This window comes from Leucopleurus acutus, assembly GCF_964270905.1.
Source record: "Leucopleurus acutus genome assembly, chromosome: 1".
NCBI classification, from domain to species: domain Eukaryota; kingdom Metazoa; phylum Chordata; class Mammalia; order Artiodactyla; family Delphinidae; genus Leucopleurus; species Leucopleurus acutus.
In genome coordinates, this window is record NC_139142.1 from 131462549 (window position 1) to 131475979 (window position 13431).

Here is a 13431-nt window from a genome sequence, read left to right on the forward strand (position 1 = left end):
CTCTGAAACTGAATCTATTATGTTCTTCTTCTGGGGGAGAGGGTCCATCATATTTCCAGAGGGGTTTATGGACCCTCCTTCCCTGTAAGAATAAGGAAAAATGTGGCCAATATGGTAGGTTGTGTTTTGTTGTTGTTGTTGTTGTTTTAAAAATTTTTTTTTTGGCAGTACACGGGCCTCTCACTGTTGTGGCCTCTCCCGTTGCGGGGCACAGGCTCTGGACACGCAGGCTCAGCAGCCATGGCTCATGGGCCTAGCAGCTCTGCGGCACGTGGGATCTTCCCGGATCAGGGCACAAACCCGTGTCCCCTGCATTGGCAGGCGGACTCTCAACCACTGCGCCACCAGGGAAGCCCTTGTTTATTTTTTAAAATGAATCCTGGGACTGTTGAATTCCTTGAAATGTGTGTGAGTCCGCTTGTGTGCGAGTCTGCGCTGGCTTTTTACCTGTGAGCATGCCTGACTTTGGAAAGGGAAAGTTGTGCCCTGGACTGTCCAGGGCAGAATCCTTGACCATTCTGTGGGTGGCCTAGCAGGCTTTGCATTTTCTCTGAAATCTGCATCTTTTACTCTTGACCCAGAGTAACTGAAATGCTAAAAGGGGGGAAAAAAACTGGAATGGTTGCTGTAGTTTCAAAACAAATGACCTCACTGCCTAAATTCCACTTCATGCAAAAGAAACCCTAACTTTCCCCCTTATAAATAATAATGGACCTTTGGGGAAACAGATACAAATACCCATTTAGCACGGGTGGGGGCAGATTTGTCACTGCTGAAGGAAACTCCCTGGAAACAGAATATGACTATTGTTACACCAACTTTGTAGTTACTTCCTAAGAGATGGCAATTTAAATTTATCATGACTGACATTCACTTCTTCAAAGTAGGCGAGTAATTACGCTTTGTATAAGCTGACTTAATGGGAGGTACTTTCAGCTTGTTCCAGCAATGTAGGGGAATTTCAGAATTCTCTAGCTGAAGAGTTGAGTCTTATTTCATCTCTGCTCTTTCGTGGATGAGTTGATGGAAGACGTGCAAGGTTAGGTGTGATCTGCCCAAGGTTGCATTGATTTGTCAGGGTCACCTGGAACTAGAACCCCAGGGGAAGAGGTAACTATTTACATGATTATGACTTAAATATATAATTAGATGATGATTCATTAAAAAAAAATAACCAGAAGGGTCATTTTCTAAAGACTCAGCATTTTGATCATTCATTTCATTTTAACAAAATGACCAATGACAAGTCTTAGCCCCCCATATCTTTGAAATGTGCCACTTCTTGTGGTCTCCAGGCATCTCCCTGGAGGGTTCTGGTCTCTTGGGTCTGTAAACCCGCTGTATGGAGAAGGTGCTTTTGTTTTGGTTCTGTGCTGTTTATATCTCATAAATTCAGAATTTTTAGGTCTTGAGGTTTTCCTCCACAGTTTTTAGATTTTTCTTCTTGTACTCAAATCTGAACAGTCCTGAGGTTTTTCTTTCTCTCTTTTTCTTTTGTCTTTGAAGAAAACCAGGAGTTTCAGTTTGGCTCTTCAAAGTCCTTGGGGATTAAGGAGAGAGAACTAGGGGAGCGATTAAGAGTTGTCTCTTCTCCTCTGTTAAGAGCCAGAACGAATAAGAACAACATTTATTTAGAACCTGAGTTTCTTGAAGGAAGGTAATTTACAGGTAAACTTAAGCTCTTTATAGACTTGATTCTGACATTCCCTTCCTGGACTCGCCATCACATGCTGCTGATTTTGGACAAGCCCTGTCTCTTCTGAGTCTTGGTTTTTCTCATCTGTAAAGGGGGGGGGGGTTGGGCCTGATTATCTCCAAGGGAGCTTTGCAGCCGTATGTCTGGACTCCACACTGGGGGATTTGCAGAGAGGCTGTTCTGGAGCTGCTGCTGGTGACATGGTGCTTCTCCCGACATTGTGGGCAGAAGAGTTGCCATCTGTGTCAATGCACAGTGCTCTGAGACCACTGGCTCCGCGTGGCGTTTTCCTTTTCTGCTCTCTTTAGAATCTGAAGCCCGTCGGTGTCATTCAACACTGGGACAGTGTTGCTTCCCCACTAACGTGGCCGCCTGTACTGACTCGTGTCATTTGTCTCTTTTTTTGCCAGTGTGCTGCTGCAGGGTAACATCTGGACTGGGCTCCTGGACCCTTGGATGTTCGGCTGCCCGCAAGTTCCTGGATCGACTTGGCGAAAACGGTGAGTAATCTCCATGTTTCAACTTTGGAATCCGAGGGCTGGCGGGGTAGTGGCTAGGGAACAAAGTCTAGCTGATGGACCACCTCCCTCTGCAGACCTCCTCTGGCACGCCCACCTTCAGGAGCCTTAGAGATGGCAGCTGTGACTCCAGACACAGCCTTTCTGCCCCAACGGTCATATGGTCGGGGGCCTTCTGAATCTGCCTCCTGAGAGCTGCTTTGTAGAGCCCAACTTACCAGTCTTGATTCTCTATCCCTGCTGGCCTACAGGCCGAGACTCTTTTTTTTTTTTTTTTTTTTTTTTTTTTTGCGGTACGCGGGCCTCTCACTGTTGTGGCCTCTCCCGTTGCGGAGCACAGGCTCTGGACGCACAGGCTCAGCGGCCATGGCCCATGGTCCTAGCCGCTCCGCTGCATCTGGGATCTTCCCGGACCGGGGCACGAACCCGTGTCCCCTGCATCGGCAGGCGGACCCTCAACCACTGCGCCCCCAGGGAAGCCCCCGAGACTCTTTATGGTGGCAAGTGCAGGTGCTGATCCTTGCGGCTGACATCCTCTTCCCCAGGGCCTCCTCATCCATCGCACCTGAGCCTCACACCGCCCCTGGTGCGAACCCCTTTTATTTTTTATTTATTTTTTTGGCTGCACCACATAGCTTGCGGGATATTCCCCGACCAGGGATTGAACCTGGGCCACCACGGTGAAAGCCCGGAATCCTAACCACTATGCAACCGGGGAAGTCTGCAAACCCCTTTTAGAGAGGCCTCCTCTGACCACCTCGTTAGAGACTCCTGCCCCCTACCCCCAAGCGTTCTGTCTCTTCCTCTCTCAGGCCCTTGCTTGCACCTTTCTTTGCACTTAACACAGGATAGGCCTCTTCAGTCACTCGGCAGACCACCCATTCATCCGTTCATTCATTCAACAAATATTGATTAACTGCTGTGTGCCGGTGGCTAAGGTTGGCACAGTCTGTGCTCTCATGGAACTTCCATGAAGAAAGAAAAAGACCAAGTGAAAACCTAAGTAAATGATCACAGTCCTGTCTGGGTAGACGGCTTTGTTCTAAATACGCTCAAGCACTGGCCCCTGGGGATCTAGTTAAACTGCAGACCCCGATGGGGTAGGTCTGGGTGGAGCCTGCGAGCCTGTGCTTCTGTCAAGGTCCAGGCGATGCCGAAGCTGCTGGTTTGTAGCTCACACTTGGAGAAGTAAGGTCTAAGGATCCTGATGCCCCTGAGACTTGTCCTCGAGTGTGACTCTTGGCGACCTGCCTGAGGTGTGTGCCTGTAAAGCCCCCAGAGACCCGGCGGGAGTTTGTCTGGTGGGTCCTTCTCCCTCAGCTGTGTGAGGCTGAGTGGTTTGAAATACGAGCCCCACCAGAGAGTATGGGAGCCTGTTACCCTCCCCAGTGTCTTGTGAGCTCGTACCTTGTTATTGTGTGTTGCGGTGTTGTCAATGAAATCCTCCCTTAAATACGATGCTTTTCAGATTCTTGAGGTGGAATCCCGTGAGGTCTCTGCAGTGTGCCTATTTTGAAGTCAGCATTTCTGAAAACACTGAGGCTGTTTCTTGTTTTTAAGAGCAGACTGCCTCAGCTGGGCTAATGTGGCACTTTAAGTGGGTTGTTGAGAAGTGAGACTATATTGGAAGCGGAGAACTGACCACAGAAAGAGCAGGCAGAGCGAGGGTTCGAGGGGCTGGCAGGGGGGCTTAGGGCACTGATGCCAAAGGGGGCGTCTTGAGTCCAGCTGGTGAATTGGCCCCTGGGGTGTTCTCTCGAGATGCCGGTGTGGTGTTGCCGGCGCAGCACTGCTGTACTGCCGCAGTCAAGCCTTTCAGAAGTCATGTTTAGTTTTTACAAGGAGCCAGATTGATTGTCCACTAGTTAATAGTTCTGGTGGCCATTGATGGAGCACTTACGACATACTAGGTTTTGGGCAAAGCACTTGGCACATGGCCCGGTGCCTTTAACCTTCCCGATGGCTCACGAGGCAGGTAGTCACCTTTTTACAGAGGACAAGATTGAGGTCAGGGGTGACCAACTTGCCCGGGGTCACACAGCGAGTAGGCTCAGGATCCGGCCTGGTCTGTCAGCCCTTGGGCAGGGCCTTTTCTCCTCTTGCTTTTACCACCTGGATCGTGACTAGAGAGAGGATTTTACTGCCGGTGACAAGAGTGGTTTGCTGATCAGTTGTGTTACTTTTCTTCCATCTTGCCCTCATCATACCCCCGGGTATGGCGCGTCCCTGTGTGTCAGCTTCTGTAGCACTTTCTTCCCTTGAGTTAGAGGAGGAGCTTGGCCAATGTGGGGCAGAAATGAACAGGGAAGAGAAGGGTGCATTTTGGAGGCTGACGTTTCGCCCCACCCTCGCTAGCTTCTGCCAGCCTCCCTGGGGACAGGTCTCTAGGGGGCCTGCAATGGCTGCCTGTGACCCCGAGAGTCAGGGCTAAACCTTAGTCCTTGACGGTTCACAGCTGGAGGCAGAAGGTGAGGAGTCAGGTTGATGGCATTGTTTTTGAAGACCATTTTCTGGCCACTTTATGGGATTCCTGTATCTGACCATTTCCAAATAACCTTGTTCTGCTCAGGGTTATTTTGTGTACTCTGTATCAGATACACAATTCTAGAGCTTCATGGGTTTTAAGTTTTGAACTAGGTTCCTTGATTTTGGTTTCATATATATGCTGAGTGCGTGTATATACTGAGCCACTCACCAGATGCAGAATTAAGTTGAATCCATGTAACTAGGCTTCCGAGGCAAGGTGTGCACTCTGATTCTCATGTTTTAGGCAACGCAGGAACCGTACTATTAGGCATGTGTTGCAAACTCAGTGTTACTAAGTCCATGCGCATCCCTACCCACGGGAGTGGTAGGGTGGGCCCACCCATGTAAACATGGAATTGGATCTTAAAAGCAGCGCCTTTTCACTTCTTTAGGCTTTTGCATCCAGAGTTAAGGATTTGGAGCTGGTGGGAACTGGATTCACCTCCCAGATCCATAGTGAGTAAACTTGTGCCCGTATATGTTTACCTGGGCCTCAATTTCTCATACAGGCACCAGTGTCTAGTGGGTTCTGTTTTCTGGGCCTGATTCCTCAACAGTGAAAGGAAGGAGGTGAGTTTTACTTGGTTTTAGATATGATGTTCTTGGAGCACTGCGTACTCATCCTGGCCATGCGGTCTTCAAGGACTGGCTGAAGTGCCCCTTTCCCCCTGTGTCTGGCTGCATTCCCTCCAGTTGAGCTCTTTGCCCATGTCTGAAGCCAATTTCTTGGTCTGTAGAAATGAGCCCCTTGAGGACAGGGATTATGCTTCATGCAGCCGGTATCCCGGGGCCCAGCGCTCAGCCTTGGGCTCAGTTAAACATTTGTTAAATGAACCCAACAGTGTAATATCCTTCTTCCATTGGCTTATCTAAAGCCAGTGTATCAGAAGAGCAGTGACTTAATAAGTACTGCTGATGAATCCCTGAGCAAACAGGGTGGTGGTAACAGTGGTCAAATGGGTCTCTGGTAATTATAGGCCTTCAGAGGTAAACACAACGGTAGGTGTTCCCTTGCCTTTTGTGAACTTCAGAAGGCCTCCTCTCTGGGGTCTCCAATTGTTTTTAGTAATGGGAGAGAGCAAATGGGGTGGAAGAGGTTGAATGTGTGTCTAAAAAAAGTACTTTCCTGTAACAGCTTCTGTTTGCAAAGTAAAAGTATATTTTCAAGAGATACAACGTTACAAAACTAACTTGCAACCTGTTGATATTAAAGAAGAAAAGGAAAAGATTTATTAGAAGGGAAGAGAGTAGCTTCCCCCACAGAGTCTTTGCCAAAGTGTCCAGCCTTTTGGGCCTTTGTTTCATGCTGTAGGGTTACCAGACTTGGGACTGTCTCCCCTCGCTGTGAATTTTTTTTTTTTAAAGTACATCTGGTACAATGTGACAAATTCTAGGATGCCAGGGGATGGAGATGCAGGCCCCTCCCCGCTTCAAATGCAGGGATAAACAGTATTCGGATACTTTGTGATTTGCCATCCTTGTTTCTTGCCTCTGCTTCAATGCAGGAGTCTGTCAATCCCTGTCATTCAAAATATCCCAGCCTTAGAGCCACTATTGCTCACAGGGCACTTGGGGTTGGGGGACACAGAAGGATTTTGCCTGCAGCCTATGGCCGAGTACCCCTACCCAGCAAACCGGGATGTTCTAATCCATTGTATTACCTTGTCTGAAATTGTGGGTCCATGGTGACATCCGATCCCAACCCTTTTCCTCACTTGGGACCCTCAGAGGCATGTTTCTCTTTATTAAAAAAAGAAAAGCCTGAAAAGCACGGTTTCTAATTAAAGGAATGACTGACTGGGGATTTGGTAGTTTTTACACCTTTTTCCTCCTCACAGAGAGCTCTTACCTGGTTTAAGAACGGTAAAGGATACTGTTGACATCGTTTAGTTTTTGTGAGAAGGGACAATATTTTCAAGGTGGTAGCAGGACTCTCTATAACGTACTCATGACCTTTGGTGTGTGAGAAAGCATATTTTTTAAAAACAAAATGAATATCGTGTAATAATGTTCTGTGTAATGTATTTTAAAAACTAACATCGTGGACATTGATCCCCTGCTAAAAAGAAATCTATTCCATATGGAAAGACTGCATATTATTTCTTTCTGTTAACTTTTCATGGCAAAAGTATGTAACAGTTAAGTTGCGTGACCTTTCATCCTCCTGTTGCTGGCTGGGCTTCTTACCCTCCCTCTCCCCAGTTTTTTTCTTTCGGGTAATATCGCAATGAGCATTTTTGTAACATTTATTTATAGACCATATGGGCGCTTCTGTAGAATTTTGAGGTCAAAAGATATGTACCCTTACAAATTCACCTTTATTTATTTACTTATTTATTTGAACCCAGGAAGCTGGCAGTTTATTTTAAACAAGGTAAGATATGGAGTCACAAGTCCCAGTCCTGCCTCAAACAATTTGTACTGGACTTTCCTGGGCACCATGTCTTTCAAGTAAATGAGCTTCTGAGGTAACAGAGAAGCAACAGAGAAAACCAAACATAACAATTCACCTTTAAAAAGATGATATACTTAGGTTCCCAATGACCTAAGGTCTGTCACTAGTACAGAAGGTTGTTAATCTTAAGTTTTTGTCATTTTGAAAGCTAAATATATAGAAGACTCCAAAAAAATATGGCCATGGCAGGTCTGGGAGTTCATAGGGCTTCAAACAAAGTCTAACTAGCGGGGGTTGCCAGGATGCCCTCTCTGGTTCTGTGTTTCAGCCTTCGAGGCCTCGTCTCTGGACTTACCCTGTCCTCTCCGCGGGCTCCTTTTCTCTGCATCCCTCCCGTTCTTGATTAGACCCAGTGGTGCCGAGTGTTGATAGATGCTCAGGAGCGTGTGTTCAAGCACGTGGGTGAGGGAAGTTGTGGGTCAGGCTGGAGGTGGCTTCTTGCTGCCCAGGCAGCTGTGGCCTCACTTCCTTCTCCAGTTCCCTACCTCTGTTCCTGCTCAGAGGGAAGCTCCTTGGCACACTTACTGTCGATGGCCATGCCAGGCTGTCTGCAGCCGGGGTCTCCCAGGCACCCAGAATTGCTCTGTGACATTTCAGGGGCACGTTTTGTCCAACGCAGTCATTGTTCCTCTTTGTCACTCAGCAGGCGTCTGTGGCAGGTCTTGTATTTAACAGGAGTGTGGATGATGACAGGATGATAAAAGGCTGATAAAATTCCCTGTAGGTGAGCTTTGCTGGTCTTCCCACCCAAGAACAGGCTTCTTTCCTTTTGTATAGCAGCCGGCACCCTGTCTGGCTGATTCCTGCACCCTGGTGCTTAGGACAGACTCCCTTTTGGGCCAGAACCGTTTCCAGTACAAGTCCCTGGTACCTAAATACTCTTTGCTTTAGCGGTGATGCTCTCTATCTCTGGATAGCTCTCCTGGGCAGCCCACCTGGTGGGCTTCAGTTTTGAGTAGAAGAGACAAAGATCGTCAAAAGGAATGACAGCTCTTTTCTCCTTGGTCTGTCTTGGTTGGCTTTGACTGCTTGCCCCTGGAACTGCAGTTGCACGGGGCACACACACTCTCCAGCTGTTGATAGAAGGAAGAAGTGGAAGCTCCAAATAGTCTCTGCCCCCAAACCTACCATCTTAACAGCCACGAGGTTCGGCATGGGCCTTACGAGCGAGACTGAATCATAGTTAGGACAGTAGCTGTTTTCCCCAGATGTTTTTTTCAATGGAAATATTTCAGTGGTAAACAAAATACCCTCAGACGTCCTCCTGAGAGCAGAGGCAGTCAGTTAAGTAGCTCCCATGATGTAGCTGGAGCACATCACTGAACCTACTTGGCAGTGTGTCCTTTGGCCAGCTGCATGGCTCCCAGGAGATGGAAGGGCAGTTGCATGGGGAAGATGTTAGGGAGGAGGGCAGGGGGTGATCCTTGTGCAGCAGCTGAATTTCCAGGGCTGGGTTTGGGCTTTGCTGCCTTGAGGTCCCAATCCACCTGCTGCTGCTTGGACTTGCAGCGGTGAGCACGACTCAGAAATCTGGAAGGGGTCCGTGACTTCACTCCTGGATCAGAGGCAGCGCAAAAGCCCTCTGGGGTGGGCATGGCTGCTGGAGGAGCGTCCACGGATGAAGTGATGCGGTGTGGATGCTGGTGTTCTGGGTCCCTGGGGTTTGCCAGTTACTTAGTAACTTGGGAGACTTTTTTTTTTTTTTTTTGCGGTACGCGGGCCTCTCACTGTTGTGGTCTCTCCCGCTGCGGAGCACAGGCTCCGGACACGCAGGCTCAGCTGCTCCGCGGCATGTGGGATCTTCCCGGACCGGGGCACGAACCCATGTCCCCTGCATCGGCAGGCGGACTCTCAACCACTGCGCCACCAGGGAAGCCCTGGGAGACATTTTTATTACTAAAAAAAAGAAAGAGCTGTGGTGGCAAAGTACTGTCCCAAACAAGGGCAGATGACACTAAATGAGTTCAGTCTGACATGGAGGTCGTTGGTTTTGTGAATTACTTACCTTTAGAGATCTCATGGTCCAGGGCCAAGCTTTTTCCAGGGGTGCCCCAGGGGCTTCTAGGAGTTTAAGAGGTGGACTGTAGGCTCCACTAATCCCACTTCTCAGAAAGGATAAAAACCCACTCATTTCCAGATGAGGGAAATAAGGTCTGAATTAGTTTTATATTGCCGCTGACACAGATGACTGCAAACACAGTGACTTAAAATACCATAAATCTGTTTTATCTTATGATTCTGTAGATGAGAAGCCTGATATGAGTCTCAAGGAGCTAGCATCAAGGGCTCTGTTCCTTCTGGGGGCTCTAGAGGAGAATCCATCTCTTTGCCTTTTCCAGGTTCTAGAGGCCACCCGCTTTCCTTGGCTGGTTTCCTCCATCTTCAAATCCAGCTACATTGTAATCTCCCTCTGTCCACAGCTGGGAAAGGTTCTCTGCTTTAAGGACCCACCTGGATAATCTAGGCAAACTCTCTATCTCAGGTTTCTGAAATTAATCCCATATGCAAAGTCCATTTTGCCATGTAATGTAGCATATGCATAGGTTCTGGAGATGAGGACATAGACAACTTCGGGTACCATTATTCTGTCTACACACAGGTCAGACGAGTGTGGTAATTTATCAGGTTTGCATGGAGGTTAGTGGCACAAGTCAGCCCAAGGATCCACGTTTCCCGACTGGCCAGGGCCCAAGTCTTTTCCGTCCCACTGTTGGCCACATTGCGTTATGCCTGACGGAGGTTGAGTGGTCTCTGTCACAGGCTGTACTCTTCACTGCAGGCAGTCTGTCCCTGGATAAGAGGCGGTGGGCATGAGGAGCACAGAGGAGCCACCCTTTCCTATGGGGAAATGGGGCAGCAGCATGGGAGCAAGGGGTGGGTGGCTGCGCTCTCCACGTTACCTTTGTGGGTAGGAGTTCATGGTGACTCTTAATCCCGTTGTATTGGTAGTCTGTTCTTGTCAAGGCTTCTGTGCCAAGGAGCAGAGACACAGGTGAGGTGGCTGAAATGAAGCGGGTGCGGTCTGTGGAGCTGTTCAATACAGCTCCGCCAACCTTTATTGAGGACTTGGTGTGTACCCGAGAGGTACCCACCAATGCATTCGTCCATGCTCTGAGAAGCAGCTCTGGGATGTTTCTGTCCAGTGCCACCACATTCCTCCTTATCATAGACCGTATCTGCTCTTCTGTCCACACTTCCTATGGAGACCTCATACCTGAAGCTTCCCTCTGTTCTGCTCAGCGCCTCACAGCTTCCTGGCTCAGTCTGTGTGTCTCAATTTCTGATTCCTGGGGGATGAATCTGAATGGCTGAGCTCGGCCAGGTGTTGACTTGGAGGTGGAAGAGGGGGCACGGTCACCTGGGTCTGTGGGTGAGCAGATGGTGACAGGTGAGTTTACTATGCAGTGGGGGCCTTGCCTTATTCAGCCGATGTTACTGTGGAAATGCTTTGCAAGTTGAATTTGAATTCATTTTAAAAGACTTTATTTTAAAATAATCTCAGACATAGAGAAAAGTTGCCAGAATACAAAGAACTCCTATATAGCCTAAGCGTAATTCATCAATTATGAACATTTTGCCACGTTTGCTTTATCGTTCTCCATTGCGTATTATCTTTTTCGAACCGTTTGGAAGTTACACACATCATGCCACTTGACCCCTAAATAGCTTCAGCATGTCTTTCCTAAGAACAAGGACATTCCTCTTTGTAATTACAGTTCAATTAGTAAAAACAGGACAAACGACATTGACTTACTATTATTGAATATACAATTCATACCCAAATTCTGCCACTTATGACAATAACGTCCTGTACAGCCATTCTTCCCCTGACCTAGGATTCCATCCAGGATCACGCACATTTTATTCAGTTGTCACGTCTCTGTCATCCCCTTTAACTGGGAATGGTCCCTCTGCCTTTTTTCTTTGTCTCTGATGACATTGCCTTATACTCTTAAAATATGTCCGTTACATCCTAGCAATTTGGATTTGTACGATAATTCCTTACTAGGAGATTCCTCATGATTGCATGAGTTTCTGTCAGAATGCTTAAAAATGATGTTTTGCATCTTTCTGGGTGTATCACATCAGGAAGTGCATGATGTCATTTTGTCCCCACACTGGTGACCTTAGCTTTGACCCTTTGGTTAATGTGGCATTGAGCTTGTATAACTTAATCTACGTGTCGCAGAGGAGGTGAGCATTTAGAGAGGACCGCCTCCTCCTTTAAAGTTACGTCTGGTTTGCAAGTGCTTTTTGTACATGGGACTTTCCTGAAGTGGGCACCCTTGTTCTCTTCACGGTGTGCTCCTGAATGTAGGTGGGAGGGCTGATGTCCTCAGAGCCCACAGAGAGGAACAACTTGCCTGAGGTAGGAACAGAGCATCATCTCTGCCCTTGCGGCAAGAGTAAGGTCTACCCTGGAGACAGAAGTACAAGAGCCTGTGAACACTGAGGTCCCTTTGACTACATCTGGCTGTCCTGGCTGCCTCCTAGTTATCTAGGAGCAGAAAAGATGGATGAAGATGTGGAGAAATCTCTTCTCTGCATGTGCTTGACAGTTCTCTAAACGCAAAAGATGATTGTCCAGGCTGCTGTCACTGCATTTCTCTTCTGACAATCTCTTCTCTTCTGACATTGGGCTGCCTGGGTTTGGTCGGCTTGCATGATGTTTGCATATCGGGCCTGAAAGCTCCCGGACTGATTATGGGATTCCTAAGACCTAGGTGGTTGCTCCTGGACCATTATGGGATGATGGATTTCCTTGTAGATGTGATGCTCAAGACTCAGGAGGTTGCCATATGGGAAAGATGTGCTGTTTAGAGCTCTGGGCATTTTCAGTTTGATTGTGGCCAGTATTACCTTGATTTAAGCTTCTCAAACTTCTACTTTATGAACTGTTTCATATTGGACATTTGACCTTGCTGACCCCTAGAGCTGTTGTTCCCACTTCTTATTAGGAAGCAAACAACATGACCACATGCAATCTATTTTAGGGACAGTAAAATGAAATAAAAAATAGGGGAAAGGTACTTTTAAAAATGGAATAAAATACATGATCACAAATACTCATGAGTAACAGTACATCTTGACTCTCCTACCTAGTATGCTGCTAAAATTTGGGGGGAACATATACAGGGGTATGACACAGCCCCTGACCTCAAGGATATGGCCTTTCTTTTAAAGGGAGTGTTATAAAGATTAAACTGATTTGTGGATTCATTTTTTTTCTCATATAGTGTTTTGATTTGTTCTGGGTAGTTGTAATGCCTGAACTTATTTGTGGGGTTATCTCTGCATGACTTGGGACACATTTGTCCATGTCATCAGAGGTATTGTGACGGCAGGCCTTCACCACGTCCCAGAGACAGCTGGCTGGAAAAATAAATATGTCTGGCCATATATTCCCAGAGGTTGTGCTTATGCCTGAATTTAAGTAAAAATGATAGGCAGCCTTAGGACAACTAGATTTGGAGACATTCCATCTTCCCCAAAAGAATGTTAATAATGTAATTCCTTATCCTGTGCCTTGGTATCAGCAAAAACTTCTTAGAGTTGTGTATGTTCTTAAGTTTTAAAGACACTGATGGATGTCATTTGCTTTTCTACCTATGGAATTTTTGCTTGAGGGAAGGGGCTTTGGCCAGGTACGCATCACCTTTTTCACACTGAGTCCTCTGCGGCTAATACTGAAATGCTAGATAAATGTGGTCCGGTGGTGGTCGTGTTGGGGAATAGGTGTTGGGGAGAGTATGGGAAGGGAAGCTGAGGTTGATGGACGAGGGCTAAGATGTCCAGGAAATGTGAAGAATAAGGTTTTGAGAAGAGCAAGAACGAATGAAAACTAAGATGCTGGAAAAGCAGTGGTGCCTCATTTACTTTGGTGTCTTCCAGGAAGGAGGAATTCAGTATGAGCAAGTTAGCTAAATAATTGACGTTTCCCCCAGTTACAGGCGAAACGATTCTGCTTTTCTTGCAAATGTCTGAAGTACATTATAAACTTTCCCTCTTAAGAAGTAGTAGATAAGTATCATAATTTTATCTTTTTCCCCTTGTGACTCGGAATTCTGTGCTGACTTGAAATACTAGCTACTCTACAGCCTGTTAGGGTACGTGGGTTGTTCCCCTCTCTCTGATACGTCGTCTCTCATTTGACCACCTGCCTCAGGAACCCCTGTCTCTGCGCTGTTCTGATAGTAACATGGCTTCAGGCGGGACTGAAAGGACCCAGGATGTAC

At 47.3% G+C, this 13431-nt stretch overlaps 1 protein-coding gene across 1 annotated transcript in view; it reads left to right on the top strand.

Annotated features, from left to right (window-relative positions):
- TLN2 (talin 2) overlaps positions 1-13431 on the top strand; it is a 438134-nt gene that overhangs the window by 79736 nt on the left and 344967 nt on the right. Inside the window, exon 2 of the mRNA XM_082844286.1 lies at positions 2107-2196. The gene's annotated coding sequence lies outside the window, so the exon portion shown is untranslated. The remainder of the gene's footprint in view (positions 1-2106; positions 2197-13431) is intronic.